Source organism: Cygnus olor, chromosome 15 (assembly GCF_009769625.2).
Source record: "Cygnus olor isolate bCygOlo1 chromosome 15, bCygOlo1.pri.v2, whole genome shotgun sequence".
NCBI lineage: Eukaryota > Metazoa > Chordata > Aves > Anseriformes > Anatidae > Cygnus > Cygnus olor.
Genome location: NC_049183.1, coordinates 3,494,208 through 3,518,435, shown reverse-complemented (window position 1 = coordinate 3,518,435; position 24,228 = coordinate 3,494,208). Strand labels below are relative to the sequence as shown.

General features: G+C 39.6%; 1 long non-coding RNA gene across 3 annotated transcripts in view; it reads right to left on the bottom strand.

Annotated features, from left to right (window-relative positions):
• Positions 1–24,228, bottom strand: part of LOC121078581 — a 172,852-nt gene that overhangs the window by 135,676 nt on the left and 12,948 nt on the right. For all 3 annotated transcript variants that reach the window (XR_005824647.1, XR_005824648.1, XR_005824646.1), the window contains exons 2-3: positions 13,901–13,940; positions 333–429 (exon numbers count right to left, since the gene is read on the bottom strand). This is a non-coding gene — a long non-coding RNA (uncharacterized LOC121078581). The remainder of the gene's footprint in view (positions 1–332; positions 430–13,900; positions 13,941–24,228) is intronic.

Genomic DNA, 24,228 nt, shown 5'->3' with positions numbered 1-24,228 from the left:
CTCTCAGATATTGTCACAAACGTAGCGTGACCCACTTGCCACTGTGTCCAGACAGCCTGCTTGCAAGCTGAGAATGTATGCAGAAATGGTACTCTAAAGGCCCATAGAAAACTTCAAAGTTTACTGGGGAAAGACCTTCGACATTTAAAATGTTCATAACTTACATCAGCATTACCTGTTTTTACTGGGCTTTGGTTCTGCAAACTATTCAGGGTGAAATACATACTCTTTTAGGAGACTCGCCAGTGCTTTAGCCCTGTTTCCCTTGCAAAAAATGAATCCCCAAAATATATTCAGAATTGTACTGCCAGGCACAGTGATTCTTAACTTACATTACCACTGCTCAGACTCCTCCCTTGCTTGAATTATCCAGCAGCGTCTTTCTCCATTCATGGCATCAGCACCAGTGAAGCCTCCTCAGTCTCACACCTACGGGGAGAAGAGATATGAAGTAGTTAGCCAAACTCCCAAGACTGGAGGAACATACTCTCCAGAGTCCATATCTTTACAGGAGCTGTTCACTGAAACCAATTTAAAATTCTCTTTAATTGATTCAGCATTGTGCCCTTTACAGAGCAGTGAGCTAGGAACAATGCCAGCTGTTGATTAACTGTCAGTTCAACCTGCTCTCCCCATTCACCCATGCAAGGGTACCCACCTGCAACTAACAGCCCCATACAGAAAAAGAAAGGAAAAAAAGCCCTTCTGAAGCTATGAAAATGTATGAGAGAAAATCTGTCTCTCTGAAGAATGTCCATGTCAGACAGTACTCACTAGATCTGCCAACAGAAACAATTTTGTACCAGGCTACTGGGACAGCTGTGAACAAATTGGTGACTGACTATAGTAAAGTTGTGGACTTTTTGGCACTCCTAGAACAAATAGTAAATAGTACTTTGTGACTCTGGAAGCAGCTTTTTTCTTGGAATCACGTTAGCATGTGGGATTTTACAGATAAATAAATGCAGACAACAGTTTAATTGCCTTTACACTATCAATTTCCAGAGAGGTTAAGGTAAGTACGAGTGCCATTGCAGTCAAAAGACACTGAGAAGTGGCCCATAAAACATCTAAGATACTTGGATCAAAAATCTCTATTCTTAGTTGTGTCTTGTTTTTTAAATGAAGTTTGTTTTTAACACACTTTTGGAGATATTAAGTTAATTCTCTTGAAAAACAAATACATCCCATTAAAAACAAACAAACAAAAAACCACACATCTGTTTCTCTTCAGATAGGCCAAACAAAAGGTTTGAGAGCCTATCTACCCCACAGCCGTAGCTCAGAGGTCACTCTTTTTTTCCAGTCGTGCCATGGAAGCCCTCTAGATGTTGAAGAAGATCCTTCCCCCATTTCATCCTCTCAAAGATTTCCCCAATACAGAATATGACACAGGACCCACAGGAAACATACGCCTTTCTGAAGTGGCAGCTGGAGCCAGGCAGCTCATATTCATTCAAGTGGTGACCAACATCACCAGATCCTTTTCCTCTGCACAGCACTCAAGCCACTCTCCCCCAGGCGTGTAGTGCTGCAGAGGGTTGTTGTGGCCAAAGCGCAGGACCCAACACTTAGCCATGTTGAACCTCATCCCATTGGCCTCTGCACATTGACCCATCCTGTCCAGGTCCCTCTGCAGGGCCTTCCTGCCCTCCTGCAGATGGACACTTCCCCCCAACTTGGTGTCATCTGCAAACTTACTGAGGGTGCACTCAATTCCCTCATCCAAATCATCAAAGATATTAAAGAGGATGGGCCCCAACACTGACCCCTGGGAAACACCACTGGTGACCAGTCACCAGCTGGAGTTCACTCCATTCACCACCACTCTCTGGGCCTGGCCCTCCAGCCAGTTTTTAACCCAGCAAAGAGGGTACCTATCCAAGCCATGGGCTGCCAGCTTCTCCAGGAGAATTCTATGGGAGACCATGTCAAAGGCCTTGTTAAAGTCTAAGTAGACTACATCAACAGCCTTTCCCTCATATACCAGGTGGGTTACCGGGTTGTAGAAGGAGATGAGGTTGGTCAGGCAGGACTTGGCTTTCATGAACCCGTGCTGACTGGGCCTGATCCCCTGGTTGTCCCGCATATGCTGTGTGATTACATTCAAGACGACCTGTTCCACCACCTTTCCTGGCACCAAGGTCAGGCTGACAGGCCTGTAGTTCCCTGGTTCCTCCTTATGACCCTTCCTATAGATGGCATCACATTAGCAAGTCTCCAGTCATCCGGGACCTCTCTAGATGACCATGACCACTGATAGCTGACAGAAAGCAGCCCCAGCAATCACATCTGCCAACTCCCTCAGCACGCTTGGGTGGATCCCATCTGGCCCCATGGACTTGTGACAGTCCATGTGGAGCAGCAGGTCTCTAATTGTCTCCACTTGAACTGTGGGGGGTTTATTCTACTCCCTGTCCCAGACTTCCAGGTTGGGAGGCTGAGTACCCCACGGATAAGCGGTCTGGCTAGCAAAGGCAGCATTATTTATTTATTTCACAGAACATCACAAAAACACAATAATCCTACTGCCCCAGTCACTCAGACTTTGAAATTTACATCTATAGGATCTATTATATGAATGTGGACCATAAACAAACAAACAACAACATCAAAAAGAGAACATTAAATACTAAGCACCGACATTCCTCTAAGATGTATCAAGGTAGAAAAACTATGAAGGTTATTATAGTTGAGAGCCTCATGCAGTTCTGAGCTTTCCTAGTGAAATTCAAACCTGCAATAAATATACCTCTTTCTTTACAAGGTGTCAAATTTTCTTGCACTATTTTTAAGACATTTGTAGTATGAACAACAACAACAAAGGAATAAGAGTATATAAATAGATATATTCTATTCACAGCATACTAGAAATCCTCATTGCTTAATGATACTATTGGCAGATGTAAGCCATGAAATACTGCTTAGCTATTTCTTTCCCAAGTTTTATAATAATTCAGCTCAATTAGTATTCTTGCAGTTTAGTCCTGCTGTAAACTTAAAAAACAAAAACAACCAAACTAGAAAAAAAAAAAAAACAACAGAAAATCAAGTTGGTGACTTGATTCAAGAAAAAAAAAAAGATAGAAGAGAGACACAGAGACGCACACAAGAAGAAACAAACCAAAAAACAGAATTTGGCATTTATCTATTTATATTAGAAATGGTCCATCTAGATTTCACTAGTGGTGGGTTGGGCACTTGGTTTTGCAAAGGCTTGGTCCAAATACGGGCAGTATCTGTCCCTCTGTTGTGGACCAGATGCTGTCAGCAATTTGTGAGGGCAGCAGAACTGAAGCAATGTCCTCCCTTTGGTACCAACTTACCAGAGTCCCGTTATATTAATAATATGATTGCTAATGGCACGCTGGGCATTCAGCCACTTTTCTTTGCAGACACAGCTGATGACTGATCATTGGAAGGAGGGATGTAACCTCCTGTGCCATGTTCCCTCTTGTGAATTGTCTTGGTGACCATTGCAAAACTTACTTCTACAGCCTGATCCTGGGACAGGTCTGAAAATCATCTCTTAACAAGCAGTGATGGAAGATTTCATGACAAACTCTTCCCATCCTTCTGAGAAGGATGGCTCCAAAATATTATATCATGTCATGTCACAGCACTGAGAGCCTTCAGACTCTGTGGATTCTTAATATTTACTAAGTGCAGACAAGTGGAGAAGACTGACTATCCCAAAATATTTCTTTACAGACCAATAACTGGTCAGGCTGGCAACAACCTATGATTGTCACCATCTGACAGCTGTTTGATGGCTTGCAGAAAGTAACGTGGCCTGTTCTCAGTGTGCAATAGGCCAGGTGTCCACATGGTTAACAATCTCCGTGGCCCAGCTGTTACTAAGAGAAGCCACATATGTCCACAGACCAGGTGGGGAGTGAAGAGCACGCAACCAGCCAGAGGACAGTGTGTGGAATCACTCCAGCTGTGCATGGTGGGAGCAGGACAAATCCATCTCCAGGGCTTCCCCTCCTGACCTCCGCATTGCTGCACAAGCCATTTAAAAGTGAAAAAAGACAATACTCTTCTTTAAAATGTTATAATACAAGATTTGAATCTTGCCGTGGGGTTGAATAAAGGCTGTGAAATCTTCACCTTCATGAGTCTTGTGCTATCTAGTGCAATTTAGCATATTCTTCTCTCCATTGAGCTATCAATGACATCTTATGCAACTATCCTATAAAATAGGATAGCAGAATCTGCAGTTTGAACATAAAGCAAATACATCGTTTTCTTTAGAACAGCTTAATCATTTTTCTCCGTCTAGTTCTACGGGCTTTTCTGATTTTGCTCCCCTCAGCAAGTTTGCAGTGGAGGGGGGGAACTAAACTGCATGACCTTACAGAATTAGCTACTGCACAATTCCAAATGTAAACTCTGTTCTCTCTGCAGAGCGATCAAAGACACTTTCTTTTTCATCAAAACTGAACATGTTAACTAAACCACCATGACAAATTCTGTACTATTGCAGTCAAATCTAAATGGTTGTTCAGTGATGCACAACCACCTCTTGATATCTTCTTTAAATTCTAGCCTGCTTGTCTCTCTAACCACAACCAGTTACAATTATATTTTTCATTCCTTCCAATCTCCCTTCCAACCACCTGTGGTCAAAGCCTGTTTCTCATCCAGTCTGTTCATACTCGGTACCTGCCGATGTGGAGATGACCTGAAGTACATGGATAACACAACCCATCTGCTACCTGATTCTCCTACTGAACAAGCTCTAGGAGGGGTTTTAAGAGCTTAGGTATGTAGGCAGTTGGGAGCTGCCTTTGGAAGCATATAGAAATAAAACATAAGTGAGAATCATTTTATGGTCTAATTTTAGGCATGGCTGGCCTAGATTTTCTGACTCAGCACTTCAGTTGGCTTTAGCTTAGTTAGAATACCTCAGCACTTCTCAGCCAGGAACAAATTTACTAATGTAACAGAAACAAGTCCATAATTTAGCCCAGCAGTGCTCTTTGACAGAACTCTGACATTGGATTAACCAAATTGAACTGATGTAGAGAAAAGGCAGAAAAATGGCAAGGTGACTCTAGCACAGCATCTGTCCACCCTGTGGATTAAGTGAGCCACTCTGGGCAAAATGAGAACTACCTTTAATTACCTTTAACCCAGACAGGAAGTCATTTTTTGAAGTGCCCTTCTGATTCCAGCTGTAACCTATTCAGATCCTTCCAGTGTTTCAAGTGCCCAAGAAATGATGTTTGGTAGTGTTTTACTAAATGTTCAACCTCTTTCTTTTCTTATGGCTATATATATATATATTTATTATCAATATCTATACACACTGTTTTCCCAGCAATTTACATATGTAATTTGACATTTCCCAGTTTACAGAGAAACTTGAACAAAAAAAGGACTATGACAATATTAGGTGATGCTGGATAGTATTACTCAGCTTTGCAATTATCTTTTATCTCTATCTACCTGCACAGCCATACTTTCATTCAAAAACAATTAAATGATTAAAAAAACAGTCACTCCCACTCCTGCCTACAGATAACGTGGGCCAACAGATCACTCAGACTTTACTTATTCTCCACAGAGATGCTAACAGCAGTACTAACTTCCCTAGGGTACTCATCTCAGAGTAGGAGAATCACCGCTACATGAAGCAGCGACACTCTGAGATGCTCTTCCACCTCAAGTTCAGTTTCCTCAAGAGCTGAAGTCACAACACATTGTAGATATAGCTCCTGCCTAACTATTATATTCATTTCTCCTGCGTACACTCACACTAAAACCAAGAGCTATGTTTTCTCATTGTGACTGCTCAAGGCATGGAAATGGCTGTCCAATCCCTTTTTCTTTTTATGCAGTCCTGGGACACTGTTCTTATAAGAACTTTTGTTCTCTTCTATAGCACAATGGAAGGAAAACAAAACAAAAAAGGACAAACAGGTGAGCTCTGATCACTCGTTGACTACCATGTCTCAGGGCAGAACCGCATTCAACCCCCTCAGCACAATTTAGGTTTCCAAATATTTCATTATTTGATTGCCATTACAATTGTTCTCCCTGAAGGATAAGAAGCAAAGAAAGAAATCCTGAAAAACAAAAATGAAACCATGCCCTCCCCAACCACATGAAAACAAATACAGCTTCAACAATCCATCTTTTGATACAGTTCTATTCAGTAGTAAGATGAAGTTAAACAGAAGTATTTGGCCAAGGCTGTGACACATGTCAACTGCAAGCAGTAGTATGCTGGCATAACCTAATTTATAGCTTTTCCAGAGCATTTTCATCTCTGATCATGCTTCTCTCACAATATTTGAATATATTAAAAAAAAAAAAAGAGCCCTCTAACACATATTCCCTAATGCACATTTGCAAGCAAAGCATCTATGTTTGTCTCAAATCCAGCATGACTCACATTACAGAGCAAAAAGAGTAAGATGATTAAAACAGACTGACCTCACCCAGCTTGTTTTACACATCAATAAATAAACCTCAACACAGCAGAAATAGAGATGTGGTTTTTCATTTAGAGTTAATTCAAACACTGGCTCTTCTTCAGACCTTCCACACTATGTAAAATAGATCTGGGTGAATAATTCATTATGAATTATTCATTCAATAATTTAATTTCTTCTGCTCACTAATTAACTATCTTGACTTTTTGAATTTTTCATTATCTGAAAATTATTTACTCAACAGTTTCTATGAATAACTCCTTGCCTCTAGATTGTTCACAAGCAGATTACTTCAGAAATCAAAATTGTAAATTCAAGCTGTGCTGAATAGTTTTAATTAGACACACAAGTCACATGTATTTCTCTGTTTCCTTATTGGATATATTAAAACAACAACAACAAAACACATCTTCTGCAAACAAACTTATTCCAAGACTGAAATGTATTTGCCATGAAAACTCTTGGAAATATTAAATATTAATTTATATTTTGTTATATATTTTTTATTTTTTTATTTTTTTTATAGCGTAGAATGAATTTGTCCTTCTTTGGGGAAAAATGTAAACTAAACATGTTAGATTTGAAAGGTAAAACACAACTTGTTTGTCTATTCTTTAACTGCTTCCGCTTCCCCCAGACACCTCAGTGCTGTTCGAGGCTCAAACTACACCAGAGCTCCGTACCCCCAAATCTAGATAAGGGAATAACAACAATGCCACCATTAGGCATAAAGTCAAGAGTGTGTCTGAGGGCACGGAGTGTCCTCTTCAGCATCCATCAAGGGGAAGGTCATCTGGCCAGGTGTAGCAGGCCACAGGGAGCCTCTTGTAAAGGCCATGCTTTCTAATCACAAACTAGCAGTCCAGAGAGAGAGGAAATGTAGATATTTACACAGATAAACAAAAAGACCAGGTAGAGCAAGTTCTGTCTTTGATTTGCATATCATACCTCCACACTGGGTTCGTTTTTCCTTACAGCGGGCACCCAGGCAGGTCACTCAGCTGTCAGTGCCTCAATTCGCCAGCTACAGGCACAGGGACAAGAAACATGGTGGTTACCTCACTTGGTTGATGTGACGGTAACAGCACCAAAGGGAACGATAGAATCGGAGGCAGCTACAACAAGCACCCGAATATAACCAATAGCAATGGACCTGTATATACCTATCTACTTAGACAAGGTATATATAAAGACTTCCAGCTTTCTAATAACTGAGTCTAAGAATGATAATAACAAAAACTAAAATCCAAAATCCCCAAACCCTACCTTAGACCTATTTTTTCTTCTCCTACAGCTGTTTATTACTTGTAAGTGGGAAATGTTCACTTCCATTCCCTCTAGGGTGAGAGGAAGGGGAGAATTAAGATGACAAATAATAGTCTATCAGTGTGTAGAATATTTCAAGGAGAAACATAAGCTACTAATAACAACCTACTGTTTCTCAGGAGAGAAAGCAACAGTCCATCTCATACGGGATGAGAAGAGCAAAAATCAGGTGTGATTGCTTTAATCATTATTTGCTAGAGCCTGAAGGAACTGAGCTACTGCCATCAGTTAAAGTTAGTTGGCATTTCTCTTGCCAATTTACAGCCAAGAGTTATATCTGCTTCCTACCCACCTGAGATGGAGGAATTGTGCTATGGACATCTCGTGAAATGTGAACACAGACTTAACTAAGCTCACGTTATATTTTTTAAATTGAATTGATGGTAACTGAGTATATATTTTCATAAGAAATATGCCAGCTCTGGATGTATTTGCCTACAAGAACAAATCGTTAACTCACCTCTGTGCAGGTGATATTTATTTGGATTTAGATCCCAAAGTGCCCATTTGACCTTGTCCTTCAAGTGTCCGCAGTGGACAGCTGTGTGGCTACATGAAACAGAAGGCTATATGAGGGCTTTGCAAACCAAAACTCTGAAGATACATTACAAATTTAAACATTTTTCAGACAGTGCATGTTACATAGATAAAACGTGACTTTTGTTAAAATCATTCTTACATCTATCTTTCATCTAAAATAATGTTTTCAACCAATTTATTTAATTAGTATCCTACAGTATTTTCATTCACATAAACATTTCTATAATACCACATGGACCCATATGGATTAAAACCCTGGTAGACTTGCTTAAATATTTAGAGCTGAATTTGAATTCTGCTCACAAAAACCAATCTTAACTCATTTCCTGACTACTGGAATTCCATTACTAAGTCTCTAGCATAAATGTTACAGCAAACAGATGAAACTCTTGGTGACAATACATGTAATGAAGAGACCCCATTCTTTACAGAGAAGGCTAATTAATCATTAGGTGAGTGCTAGTAAATTTCTGAATCACCAAGTTTCTGACAGACACGCTGTTAAGCCAACAAAATGCCCACAGATGTTACTTGCCCATCAGAGGGGAACGTATTCTCTTGAGGACTCCGAGCATCTTGTCACAGTTTATTTATTTATTTTTGAATGAAATGAAAAATTAGCAAACCCATGTAATGATTAATGTATATGTGCAAGTAAATAATAATAGCATGAAGTCTATTAATAATTAAAACTAGTGCTGGATTTTAAGATACGGAAGTAGAAATGTAAATTGTTTTCCAGTGGCTCTGAAATGCTACAGTTAATAGATCTACTGCACTGCCTCCCTAATAGCATAACCATAACTTAATTCAGAGAAAACAAACCCAAATTCACAGCAGGACTCTCTTCTACTTTACTTTCTCCCTATGCCTTTTGGTACTTTACTAGGGCAGTCCTCCACACAAACTTCCATCACTATGTTCAGTAACATGCACCGTTCTCTGCCACACGATATAAAATCTAAAGCCTTGGGACAGCTGTGCATCTGCTGAAAAACACCCAACCTGCTCTGTGCATGGTGGGAACTGGAGGACACGTCACACCATGGTTCCTCAGAGCAGGGTTCACCACTGCCCATGGACAGCCAGGGTTTGCTGCCCAGGTCCAAATAATCCACAAACTCAAAGATAAAATTAGATCAAACTAAACAGCCTTTGCAGTACATCAGAAACTTTGATCCTGCCTGAGAAGGTTACATGTTACGATGATGTACTTAGTACTCAATAACAGCTTAGATCTGCAATTTAGTTTAAATTCTCATTTTCCTTCACAGATTTTATAAGGATGGTCTCAGAAAAACAATAATGAGCATTTTTAAAGTATTTCCTTAATTGCATGGATGTTTTTCAGGTGCAGAATTCTAGGCCTCTGCAGAAGAGCCAAGCCTAAAACCTCCCTCCCTTAATTAAATGTTTTTATCTCAACAATCTTCAAACCTTTTTTTTTTTTTTTTTCTCCCTGCCATTATAAAATAATTAGGTGCTGGAATATATGGAAACTACTGTTTTTTTATTACTCCTCCTACCATCCACAGAGATTAACTACATTACAGTTCATTAGCTGAGCTCATTAAGACCATGGTACAGGTAGGAAATAGGTAATTGGCTAGGTACAATTATTACATTAATTTAATTATCTATTTTGTGCTTTTATCAAAAAGGTGACCTCTGTGGATATTGGAATAGGTTTCCCTCCCTTGCTGCTTGCTGGGTTGCAGGCAGCCATGATCTGTGATCGTCTGAGAGAATGAAAAGCCACATTAGAATTGCTTTTGGTGTGGTTCGGCTTGAGGGGAAGAGGCAGCTGTATCCAGATATAGCAGACTTACAGAATTTTGGTTTTTATATGACTGTTCCTCCTCACTTATTTGAATGCCACTGATGTTTTATTGTTGTGTGCCAGGCAAAACACAAGCCTGGATCTGGGGCCTGCAGGAGCATACTGCCTCAGCTGAGCCTGGTGCTCGAGACAGGCCAAATCCCTGAAGTTATGATGACCATAAAGCCAGAGTAGTAGCGTTAAAAAGCATGGAAGAATTCAGAAAATATACACAAATCTGTGTAAATGTCACCAAGCTAGTTGCTGCCAACACTGGAGGCCCGGGTTGCCCCTCCTGCTCCACTCTGGGATGGAGACTCTAGCAGAGAAGGCAGCACAGACCCCCATGGCCTGGCACAGCGGCCATGCCACCAGGCCTTTTGCTCCTGGCATCACTGATGAATGCCTGCACAGGGCTCAGCACAGGCTGCCTCAAAAGACTGCTAGAGAGCTTTATTTTAGTATTACTTTAATGGGACAACTACAATGATTTGGTTCCGTGAATATCACAAAAATGAATACCACTGATGGGAAGCAGCTCTAGGGATGCTTTCAATTAAAACAGCAGTTGGTGGAGGTGTCAAGGCACAGTCCAATTCCTAAATAACTGAATGTGACAACTCCCACTGACCAAGCTGGAGCTGAACAAAGCCCAAAATAGAAAAGGAGGAGCCAAGCACTGGGTGAGTTCAAAACAGCATTAAGAGGTTTACTTGTCACCTTCATAGGAAAATGTTTTTGTGTGGTCTACAGAACAGTTTCTCTTTTCCAAAGAATTTTATCTAAACACAGTGCAGTGAGTTACATTGTGTTTATATAAAAATGAGAGCTAGATTTTAAATGAAAAAAATATTTATTTCAATTTCATCTTTGTCTCGATTTTGAAGCTTTCTTTTCAAAAATGAAATATCTGTAACTGTTCTGAAGCTTAACATTTTAGCTGGCATTACAGGCACTCACCCTAAATCTCACACTGCTAAAATACAAGTTATGTACTCCCTTCAATATTACGTAACTTCCCAGAGTTGGTAAACAGCACAAATAATACCTGTCTGTGCCATCACATAGGGATGTAGCTGGGATTATAAATTACCTCTAGACAAGTAAGAGGCACAAAACACAAGCTTGTCAAGTCAACTGGAGCAAAATGGTATTGTGCTGGAACAAACTGGAGAACTAATAAGTAATACAGATGAAACCATGGACAGCTGAAGCAGATCCATAGTTTATCTTCCAGAGTCAGTTAATATCAATGTCAGTGGAATTTGCACAAGCAACAAACCCTCAGCCTCAGCTCTGTGATGGCTGACATTTCCCTTCTTTAAAATTGGCAGCGTGAGCTATGGAACCTAAATTTAACCTCTGGAGAATATGCCACATGACATCTGTGTGCTTTACATGTTCAGCTTAAGATTTTGAAAGCTAATTTATCCAGGCACCACCTCAATAAGTGACTCACCTAGCAACTACTGAACTTCTGTCACTTGTTGGCTTCTGTTGGCAGAGCCTCTTTCTCTTGGGGGCTCATTCTTTAATAATGACCATCCTAGACCCCTGAGGCTGACACTAATGAGCATTTGAAAATGCCAAAAATCTAATGGTGTTCACTGATTTTTGAAGAAACAACACCTATTAGAAGTGGCTGTTATACCAATAGATTTTTTTGCAACAAATTATGCTGAGCTGTTTTATTAGATTCATATTGAATTCTCACATCCACAATACAACCATTTAAACTGACACTTGAAATACTGAAAGCCAAATTAAACATTTCTTAGAAAGTGCTACTTAGAAAATACGCTAAACAGAAAATATTAACTCAAGGCTTATTCACTGGAAGGCTGATTAAGGTACACTAGCATTTCTCATACTTGTTAAACGTCCAGGTAGTCTGCCTATGGTGCGTCATTAGCATTGCTACAAATTTAACTGGACATGTCAGTCCAAACATAATGAATCTTTGACTTACACTCTTGTGTTATTGATCATTCAGTTAAATGTCTCTTTTGACATTACTATCACTCAAGCCACAAGCAAAGTATAAATATAATTAATACTTTCATGTTTATTTTTCCATGTACACTTTATCTTTCCCAAATATTAGGGCAAAGCTGCTCATAAAACCTGCAGATGAATCAACAGCATTGCTATTGCTGTTTTTTTAATTTGAAAATTAATACATCTTTCCACACAACTTGCCTGTAAGTATTAAAATCAGTTTGAAGTGCAATGCCTGCTTTCTCTCTCACTCATCCTGATACAAAACTAGAAATAACTTCAAGTTACTTCAAATTTAAGTGGCCATACCTGAAAACAACATGATCATCTCTAAACTGGCATAGTTGAAAATAATAGGGAAAAGTACAGTAAAAACAAACAAAAACAAAAAGTAAAGTCCAGTGGCATCTCCTTCCCCTCCACAAGTTCCCCTGAATTCAGCTGTAAGGAAAAGAGAAGTGGCTTTTCCTCCAGAAATTACCCAGAATCTGTCCTCACACTGACAGAAAACAGCAATGCTCTTAACCCACAAAAGAGGCTCTGCAATTTTTGCCCTACGTCCATCTCCATAGAGTTTCTGGTACCTATGCAGATAATTGTCCAAGCATATTTTTACTGAACATCCCCCTCAACGAAAGTAGTTTTCTTTCTTTCCACCTGTATGCTCCTTGTTCCATGTATGTCATCAAGCTAATACAGAATAACTCCATAACTGCAAAATTAATAGTATTAAGAAAATGAACTCACAACGCACTCATCTGTTAGTCAAAGGGCCTGACTTCATGGAGACTCTCCTAGCCATCCTTCACTCTAAGCACTCCATCTCTCTCTATCCTTCCCATTGCTTTTTCTTAGACTTCAACGCAGTATGGGTATGACAGTGAGACAACAACACAAGACTGCAAGGTATTTACATGAGTTTGAAGAGGAGACTATAAGAACCAAATAAAAACAGGTATTTCCACCACTTCATAGATATTCTTAACATTTTCCCCTAAAGAATAAACAGTATTGTGCCCAAGCATATTTGCAACAAATCATATGTTCTGCAAACATCACAAGGCCAGGAGGAGATGAGTTTGAGAGATTATCCTGATTCTTTACTTACACGCCCCATTTGTGGAAACACTCAGCTATATCCTCCCTTTATATTAGAGCAAAATTAATTAAATAGGCTATCATTTAGAATAAAAGGGGAGAAATAACAGATAACATAAAGCCACACTTAATGAGGAAATGTTACTTGAGAATAAACACACGGATAAAAAAGGGAGTAATTTAACAGGTTTAAAACTGTGCCTTTTCGTATATCAACAGTTATTTCAATAAACTGGTGTGAGTGTTTGTGGGGAATCCAGCTCTCCTGAAGGCTAGGTAAGAGCTTAAATTACTCCAATTTATGGTTATTGAATAGCAAACTGCTAAAGGAAACTATATCAGGTAATATAGCTTAGATAAACATTGATAGCATCTTGTAACCAACCTGGGAGGAATTCTTGCCATAACTTAAACATTCAGGTAACTTTACACTGAAACTTTTCACATGCATTATCAATCTGTTATATAAATGCCTTCTGGGTCAGAATCCTAGGTTGCCCTTTCTGTAAAATAGGAGCTATTTTTTTTTACTATATGTTGGCAAAGAATGTATATATACATATATATCCTTATTCCTCTCTGTAGATTGTAGACACCAGATAAAGCATAAAAATCTACATACCCAAATTAGTTTGTTCTGTTTGCACACACCCAAACACACATGCTCATGTCCTACCTGCTATTCCAGTGAGTGAATGATGATGTGGTACTGGAAACTAGCAGAAAAAAATAATTCAGATCAAATAAAAAGTATAGCTAGACAGAACAGCCTTCATTCCAAATTATTAGCTCCAGAAAACATTTCCATCTAACCCACCAGAATAGCTATTAGAAAAGAAGCGCTGTTTACAGTTTCTAGACTTTAGTGTGCAATTGCTGGCAGATCCTAAAGACAGAGCATGCTAAATGTCCCAGGGTTTCAAGGCAACCATTATTTCATTCTGTATTTTGTTGCTGAGAGTTGTTTTTCTACTTATTTCCTCTTTCATTTATTCAACAAAAATAAACACAAAGCAGAGTCTGAATTGCACACGATTAAAATGAATCTCTTCAAATTCTGCAGACCCCAAACCCTCCTGGTACCACTTTATTTTTAAGGGATGCCCAACAATGACTTACTGTGAGATGAATGCATTTATATCACATACTAGTTGTAGCAAAACTAATCTATAAATGTTTAATAAATATTCTGTAATGCTTTTGGTGAGCATGCTATAAATAAGTAACAATAGATTTGCAATGAAATATTTATATGCATTTTGGTTATTGTTATGCTCTAAGTGTTCAAGGAGCCATTACTAACAAAGTAAATGGAGTTATCAAGGTTATAGATATCTTCTGTAAGCCATTTATAATGAAATGTGCAACACAAAGTAAATGCATTTGTAGAGGTTGTTGACAAAGTGTAAGTGTCTAGCAAACCATTCATACTAAACTCCATGCAGATACAAATGATACGTAGACAGTTGATAAGTCAGCTATAGTGAGACTTTTCTCTGCTGGAAATATATTTTAAGATCTTTGTGTGTATGCCTGTGTCCTAACTGTAGCATACTTACAAATATGCTGTTACATCTTGAGAAATCTCTCACAAGACATACTATTAAGACTGCACCTTAGCTATCACATCCCAGAGAACTTGAAGGCTCAAGAGCATGGATAAGGTCAAGAGAGTGACAGGGGTCAATAAGCAGCTTAAGGTTTCTTCCCCACAGCAGGATGCTAAATACCTGCTGCTTTGAGGCATGGCTGTGGATGATACGTAGCAAAGCCATCACTTACTAACAGGTCTTAGGAGCACTGGCCTAATATTTTTTAGCTAATGATATCTCATTTATAGTGACAGCAGGTTATGCAGCCACTTAATACCATCAGGGAAATACCCAGACAATACTCAATAACATGGCAAATATAATTTTTCCATTAATGGAAAATTCCATTATTAAATTTCTTAATGCTAAACTACACATATTCATCCTGGTATCAAAAATGGCCCTTATAACTGGTTCTGACCTGGGCATGATTAATTTGTCCTCTTGACCTTTGCAAACTCAGAGTATACCTGGTACCACTTTATTTAAAACAGTATCCATGATTCATAGGGATATCAATAATGTATTTGTGTCACACACTGTTATCGTACTCTTATACTTCAGTAGTCTTGTTTGCAGTGGGGAGCATGTCTGGTTGCTGTCTGCTCACACAGCTGTTGCAAGGGCTGCTGCTTCCTACTCCAGCCAGCCTCAGCACTTCCACAGCAAGTGGAAGGTCGGTGCAAAGCTCCCCGACCTCGCCAGCAACCAGATATTCACAGCTCTTACTGCCACACGAAGACTCAAATGCTCTGGACAGCAGCATTGTTTTCAGGATAGAAAACTATAGTGCTTTGCTTCACTTAGTGAAAAGAACACTATGAATAGTTGTAAAGGTTTAAAACCTGTTTTAAATAATACCTTTGAAGGTGGAAGGGCTTAATTTCCTCTTACACAGCCACTCACCCAGGGCTAAACAATAGGGGATTTGGCTTGAAAAACTGCAGCAATATCATACCGACAAGTTGAATGCAGGAAAAAGTAATGCTCATTTCTGTATTTCAGTTAATCTTCCAAAATATAGGACTATCGTAGTCTACTGGAACACATATATAGCCAAAACAGAACTCAAAAATAAACAAGGACTTTCTTTCAGTCCCTCACAAAGATTATAAAGTGGGCGCCATGGAAGAGAAGAGGACATCAACGTGAGACAGATTAGACAAACTGTATGCTTAAAATATGGGATTATAACAACATTATACATCTAAGGAAATGCACATATTTTTTAATTCACTGTAACTTTCACTGTCATTAGGAGCTACTGTATAACAACTGTAATGCAAATTCAATGGCTATACTATTTTGTATGTATTTCTACAGTGCTGACTCACTCCGGGGTCAGCATCCGGTTTGCTGATTTCATGTGTACGCCAGGAGTGTCAGGTGCATATGAGAAGTGCCAGATTTTGCTCTTTATTTATCCCTTTTCATACTGCAAAACAAGTAAGACCTGAAACATGGAAGTAGCCTTCAGTCTGCCTTTAGCTACTTGCAAAGGTAAATTCTTATCTTTTATCCATATCCTTAGTTTTACAGTAACGCTAAAACATTAGAGGGAAATACATTCTAATAATGATACATTAAGGAACAGTAAATTACAGAGGAAATACTACTGGAGTCCTTAGAACAGCCATATTAATGCTAAATGACTCATTATTAATAAAGCATAATAAATATAAAACGAATTATCAATAATTAGGCTATGATTTTATATTCTTAAACACTAGAGATTGTACGTTATTTCAAGTAAATTTAATAGATGTTGAAAGAGTCAGCCACTCTCCTGTGCAGAACTTCATGTCAAGTGAAGCACTCTGTTGAAAGAACAGGTAGCTAAGCACACGAGTCCTGCCATGCGTACCTTACAGCGCATTAGTTCATTGGCTAACAGGGCAATATTGTTTTCATGGGGATTATGACATTAGGCTGAACACAAGCATAGATTCCAGAAGAGAGAAGTAGCAGTAATATATTGCATAACACCTTTTCTTTTGTGATCAAAAAGCAGAGTACTTAAATGAGAACCATTACTGTGAGGCATGTCCCTGTGCTCCTGTACTTAACATCCACATGAGTGCAAGCAGCAGCTTTTTCTTTGGAGTTCGTCATCCCATGCTTTCAGATTTTAGACTTGTATAGCAAAGAAGGAGAATGTGGCCTTTTTCCAACAAAACTTAAATCTGATTTGGTCTCATCAAAAGTATTTTCTCATATTTATTTTCCTTTTCTTTTCTCATTTCTTAAGCTCTAATGAAAGATCTCAGACGCAGCTTCTAAAAAACTGCTATTGGTGATGCTCCTTCACCACAAATATGAAGTGAAAAGACATAATAATTAGGTAGTACATGAAACAAAAAAGAAGATAGGGTTTTGCTACTTCTTAGCAGCTGAGGAATAGTGGTGTAAAGGAATCAAACACTTCAGTGAATAAGCATGAAAAAGGAGGCTTAATCTTATAATGATTATATTTCACGTGGCAGAATCTCACTGGAATATCTGAGGGACTTGGGCTGGTTAGATTTAAAATAGATAAGCAAACAAAATTCCTGTGATGGAACTAGGGGAGAGACTTAAAAGAAAATCTCTTTTTAGTTTTCTGTCCTCTCATTATAAAGTAGAGTCCTTTGTACAAAGATGAATTTGCACAACCCATCATTAATAAAAGCTTTGGAAACCTAACACTTCATAATTTTACATTGTCACAGATTTAAACAACAACAAAACCCCTTGTACACAGAGACTGACAAACTGCAATCTCAGGAGCCACCACGTCTACGCAAATGCTGTCAATACAGTTCTGAATAGCTCAGTCATTGCCAGAGACTCATACTGAAAACTGAAGTAGTTCTTACCAAGCTATTGCAGGCTGGAGGTTATTTTTCGTTTCGATAACACTGGTTAAATATATAGCTATCTTGCTGAAATATCATTTGTCTTTCACATTCTTTGAGGAAGCACACAATTCAGGGTTTTGCTTGCCAGTGTTACGGAGAGCAAAATTTCCCTGCTGCGGCCGGCTTCCTGCTGGCTGTTCTCTTCCTGTCCCAGCAGAGTCCCCTTCTGAGCCCCAGCACGGCTCTCTCTGACCAGATTCATCTCACCAACTCCACAAAAGACTTACACATGCTTTTTGCACTGTTCATGGTGATGGATACCCCTGAGAAGGAGAACAGGAGCAGGACAGCCCTGCAGGTCATAGTGACCTCAGTCCAACTCAGCTCCTTGCATGAAGCAGACAGAAGCATCTGCAACCCAACTTAGTTCTAACAACTGCTTTTTGACAGAGCTCTCTGTGTACATCTCAAGGAGAGAGATCAGTCTCACAGATGCAGCTGAGCTACATACTCTGCTCCTACCTGTCTTTCGTGGAAAGAATAACCTCAGATGGGAACATAAACTGTAATCTGCAACCAGATGGAAATAAGACTGCTGCAGTGTTGCAGAACAAAAAAGAAACAATGAGAAATATTTAGAAAGAGGAACATGGATATTTAATCACTTAATGAAAGTTTGTATTTTCACGTGACTATCTCATTGTCACAATTATGCTCCAAATACTATCAAGAAGGTCTATACTTAGGGGAAACCAAGAAGTTCACTGTAAAGTGGACTAGCCTGTCAGACTGAGATTTCTCTTTCACAACCTCTTGGAATTCCAGTGCGATGCAGTACAATGGATGGAAAAGATTGATATTGCTGTTTTCTTGTGTTACTGATCACGTCTTCACTGTGAAATCACTCTTCCTTTCCTCTTGTTGGAAATTATGCAGTCAGAACTTATGCTCAGTTGCATTCAGTGCAATTGAAAAGGTACTTCCAATTTCTGAGGCTGTATATTCAATTAATGTAACATGTGAAAACATTTTCAAAATGCAAGTCGCTTAGAAAAAGACATTACAATGAAAGGAGGAATTTAAAATACACTTAAAATGCATTTTCTTTGGAAAGTATTTGATTCAAATTGTTAGAAGACAAAAACACATAAATGTCTTTTATGCCTTCCTTCTTAATCTTCAGCAAGCATTCCAGGACCATAAACTGGCATCGATGGAAGCTGCATCTCAGGAATGAACAGAACATATAGCCTTTAATGGAAGAAATTTTTGCACTTAAAAGAGAAAGAGGGAGGGAGCAGTTCTATGCTCTGCAGTCATTCAGCATAAAATTACTTATTATTCATAACTATCCTTAAATGCTTTATTGAAGCATAATGAAAAAAAGTACCTGTCCGTACTTAAAAAACACAATTTTATCTATCTGTCCTACATTTGGGTTTGGGCTTCAACATCTATTAAATGAATCCATTATTTCCCCTTTTTGACATTGCTAGGTCAGTGCACCAGCCTTCCTTGGCAGCGACATGGCCAATGGCGCACATGCACACAAGAGTCACACAATTTCAACTACACTGTTTGCAAAACAAAGGCAAATATGGGGGTGCAAAGCAGTGCCAAAAGGAAGTCCGAGGTGCAGCAGAACTTGCTCATGGTATTCAGTGCCCTGGCACCCATGGATTGCATTTTTTTCCTTCCTTAAGACTTGCGGGTAGCAATGGGCCCCCTTGAGCCTCAAACTTCATGCATACCTCCAATAAATTTCTTATTTCACATGGAAATCCTTTGTTTTATTCCTCTCTCTTGTGCTCAGGATGTAGATATTTATTTATGGTGTTTTGGGGAGGAGGGGAATGGAGACCATTGACTACAGCAGCCTGTCTCAGACGCTGTGCTTCTACAAATCCTGATGCATCTGCAAGCCTGTAGTACTGTATTAGTACTGTAATACAAGCCTGTATTAGCACTATCTGTGGCTACTCCCAGGTGAGCAATCAGCCTGTTTTTCTGCACACAAAAAAGGGAGCTTTTGAGGAGCAGGCAAATCTTCTCCTGAATTTGGCTGGCTAATAACAAAACAGAGGAAATATCTGCCAGTGCCTGGATCAAGACCAGCAAGCATTCAGATCAATTTCATCAAAATACTAAGCAGAAAGCTTTCAAGCACTTATTTACAATTTGAAAATAATTTTTTTTCTTTTTTTCTAGAACGTGAAGAAATGCATTAGTGAATAAAAACCAGTGGTTTCAATTAGCAAACTATTTCATCTGGTAACAATTGCAGGTATTCTGATACCAGAAACTGTCCTCTCCTTTACTGAAGTGAGGTTCATGCAAGTCCTCTCAGACAGAAAAAGCAAGTGAGGTGACTTCTCCTTCCTTTCCACTGCTCCAGTGCTGAAATTTCACCAAGGCCTCAGCAGCATCCCAAAACCATTGAAATTTTTCATTCCCTGTTGCCGTTGCACATCCTCAAAGGTCCACACACACACACACTGGAAGGGGCACACACTCCCAGCCATCCCTCTGATTTCTTCACATCTCTGCCTGCATGATGCTCTCTAAGCTATGTGACCTTACTTGGAGGTTAAAGGTGTAAAGCAATGGCTAGTGCATTAATACCCCCCCCTTTTTTTTTTTCCTCCAGCTGCTGCAGATCAAGGTACTAGGCAGGATGTTTGCCACAAAAATTTTGGATCCAGAGCAGCCTTGCTAGAGTTTCACCAGCCAGGCAGAAAGGGCAGAACATCTGTCTGCTTCCCAGGGAGCATGGGAACAAAAACTATTCCTTACCCACACCAACACGTGCCTTTCCAATTCCAGGGTCTTGCACAAGTCAGATATTGGACCAGAGAGGGAAATTAAAGCCTTGTGAGTCTCAGTGGAGAGTGCCTGACCACTGTGCTATCTTTCCCAAAGGACAAGCTCCGTCTCAGCTGGTGAGGTGGTTAAGTCAGTGCCAACATCACCTGCCAACCCACCATTGGCCAGGAGAAGTGGCCATGCAGTGGCTCTGTAGCCTCCACCATCGGTGGCCCTAACCTCCACAACCCCCCAGCTTTACCCAGGCGTCCCAGCCCTGTCCCTGTCCTTGCTCCCAGAGCAGCCTCCATCAGAGGGAAGCCTCAGAACAGGAGAATGGTGACCTCGTATCTGCCCCAGAAGAGAAGTCAGCGTGCTCAGCACATCCAAAAGGCCTTTTCCTATTGTTTAACATGAATGCAGGGTGTACGGCTGAATAACATTGTTCTCTAAATGAATGGGCTTTTCATTCTGTTAGCATAGTCTCCCTGTTGGTTGGGAGTTATTCTTTCGGCAGTTATTCTGGTGGAATGTAATCATTTAACTGTGATTTATGGCACGGCTGTATGCAGCTGGCTTAGTGCAAGGTGAACGCACAGTAGTACTTTAATAGTTCTTTTCCATTAGCAGGTATGTTTTTCAGTTGGCTTCACTGTGATTGGAAGAGTTGATAAATGTAACATATAAAACACTGTTGGTAAATGTCTTCAGGCTAAGAGTAAGCTTACTGCTTGCCTCTCAAAAGGTAAGATAAGTGTGCGCCTCTAGAAAATAACCCTTCCAAGTGATAGCTGTGACTAAAAATTCAACAGGGAGGAAGAAAGAGCGTTTACAGTGGTGAGCTTAGAAGGGCCATCTCTATTCAGAAGCAGATCTAGGGAGAAAACAAACAAACAAACAAAAACCCCTAACTCTCCTTTCTTGCATTACTGTTCTTGCTTGTAGGCTACCTTGCTGAATATTGACACTGATGCTAAATTGCATTAATAATTGCTAAGTTATATTAAATTGTATATCAGTCAAATTAGCAAAGCCTACAATACTTGAAGCATTTAGGTTCTTAAAAATCACTGGCATCTGCTCCTATTAAAAGTGACAGATGATTTGCAAATCCAAACTTTTGGTGAAAAATGTTAGCTAACAAGGTGGAATTAAAACTTACATCTTGTTCTAACATAATGAAAATAATTTAAAAAGTGTGATAAAACCCTTTGATCAACCCTCATCCCATATTGCACAGCACTTTATTATGCAAATTAAACATTGTAAACTTAGAACCAGCAAAAATTCCAATAGAAATATATTCTAATTTAAAAATTGAGAAAACATAAAAATATGTCATTCGATCTCTGACTGTGCCCTTTGTCATTACTGAGTTACAGAGCAGAACTGGGGGCATATGCAGCACTGAGATAATTCATGTCTTGGATGTCTGAAGGATTAGAGTTTGCTCCTGTTTCATTCTTGTACCAGCCATCACATTATTCCCCCAATGATTGTGGTGTATAGTTTAATTAGTCTCCCTGCGATAATCAAGCAGTGCCCTGTCACCAGAAATGTTCAAACCCTGCAAAACATGCATCAAAGTCTCTGCACTCTGGCTTGCTGGGTTTTGTTTTGGTGCTTTTACTTCTGTCTTGTTATTTTTCCAGTGGTAGAGGTATCACTGGAACAGTCATTTAAAGTTCTGCCTGACAGAATGAAGTCTGGCAGCCTTGCACAGCTCTGAGCACTTAAAATTTCTGTTCAAAGTCCTTTGGGTTCCCCAGGAGTCCTTCCTTTGGCCTCTGCAGCCACTCTGCAAAGGCCTCAGCCAAAGACAAAAGCACATCAGCAGTACTGAGTTTTAGGGCTTCTTTTCCTCCTGTGTCTCTTTGCTTTGGGAAGACAATTCAAATGTTCCTGCTTGCGGGAGAGTAAACCTGCAGTTCTGGCACAGGACTAGGACAGCTAACAAGTACTGAAAAAAAGAAACTTATTTAAATTCACAATATCCGTCTTGCAGAGAAAACTATCACTGTGCAGGGACATAGATGAGGTGCTACAAGGGCTATCTCTCAAATCCCAGCTGCTGCTTAGAAATACTGTATACAATGCTCCCTACCAAATCTATAGCAAGTCATTGACCAAACTACTTGTCTGCTTCTCCCCTCACACCCAAATTAGAGTATCTAACTTAATGAAAAATGATTTTTTTTTTTCCTTTTTGTCGCTTAGGAGGGCCTGAACATAAAGCTCTTATCACCAAACCACAGCTGTAGGAGGAATCCTTTAATCACAGCCTTCCTCCTTGAAGAAGAATATAGATTTATGACCGGACTTTGGTTACTGAGCGAGAAAGAAATATTGCCAGCAGCCACCATACTGCTTCCCATAGGGGTAAACAGCTTTAATCTGCTTTAGCTGTCATTTTGAAGTCGAGAGATATTAGACTACAATGTAATTATGTAGTTGTGGGCAGAAGCACAGTTTTTTTCTTTAAACTAAAGTGGCAGAGGTAAATTCCTAGAATGTGCCTAAACACAAAAATCCTCCTCCCTCGGTCTTATTGCCATCGTGGCTACAACAGTCCCATCCCTTTTATGCCGCTTTGATTGCTCCACTCCTCTGCTAATGCACTTTCATGTGGACCCCAGCTTTCCACCCTGGTGGAACAAGCTCACGTCTCTCTTCCTCCCACCCCCCAGCTCCATATACACACACACAGAAAGAGCGTTTCCTTGGGTAGCGCAGAAAGCTGCTGCAAATGAGCTACGGGGTGTGATTTGTGTTAAGGGCACAACAGTGACACATTCACTGTGAGCTTCCCAGGGCAGGGACCCACCCCCACTAGTACAAGCCTTAAATTACGGAGTTATTTTTCATCTGACCTAATATCTTATTTCATAAACAAAGTGAAATTTCTTCAACAGGAAACAATAGAAAGACCAAGTCCATACCATGATACCTCAATTGCCAGCCAATATGGTACCCATTTCTCAGACCTGTACTTGAGATTTTTTTTTTTTTTACAGTCAGTTTCTACAAATATTCTCGGAAGATGCCTATATTGGATCCCCTTCCATAAAGCATAGCCAGAAGTGCTCAAGTCTGTATTAATTTAGGGTATCATCTAAGCAGATGTTTAGTCTTACTGGAATCTATACATTTATAAAACTTCAATAATCTTACAGATATATTTCCTTACCTTATTTATTTCTTTATTAAGTACAGATAATAAAATTACATGGACTATAATCATTAAGATGTTTGCCTCGGTCTGAGTTTTCAGGGAAGAAAATACTAAATCAAGTTTTCCCCCTTATATGACACAATACCGCTGTCTTTGCATGAGTTGAGGCAACAAAGTACAGATGAATTGCAGTCTTCCTGGATTTATATTGTCCTACATTGCATATTTCATTTTAAAATTCATAGATTGAGGGATCTATTTGCTATCAGCTACACACTATTGCCTTTTCAAAGAGCTACTGTAACTATTATGCAAGACATTGCAGCCTCTCTGGAATTTCATACCAACCATCTCCTTCTGATAGTCTGAGTTTGTCCATCCCTCAGACTCTATCAGAAAATGATCAAAAAGTCTGAGTCTGTTGTGTGCTGAGTGCACAGTTCAACCTGTTTCAGGAGGTGCAAAGACAAGTTGTCATGAATTAAAACTGCCATGACCTAGAGAAAACACATTTGTTCATTCATTAGAAAAAAGAAAAAGATGTAAACTCCCCCCCCCCCCCCGAAGAATGAAAGGGAGAGTGATGTGCTACAGTACTGGG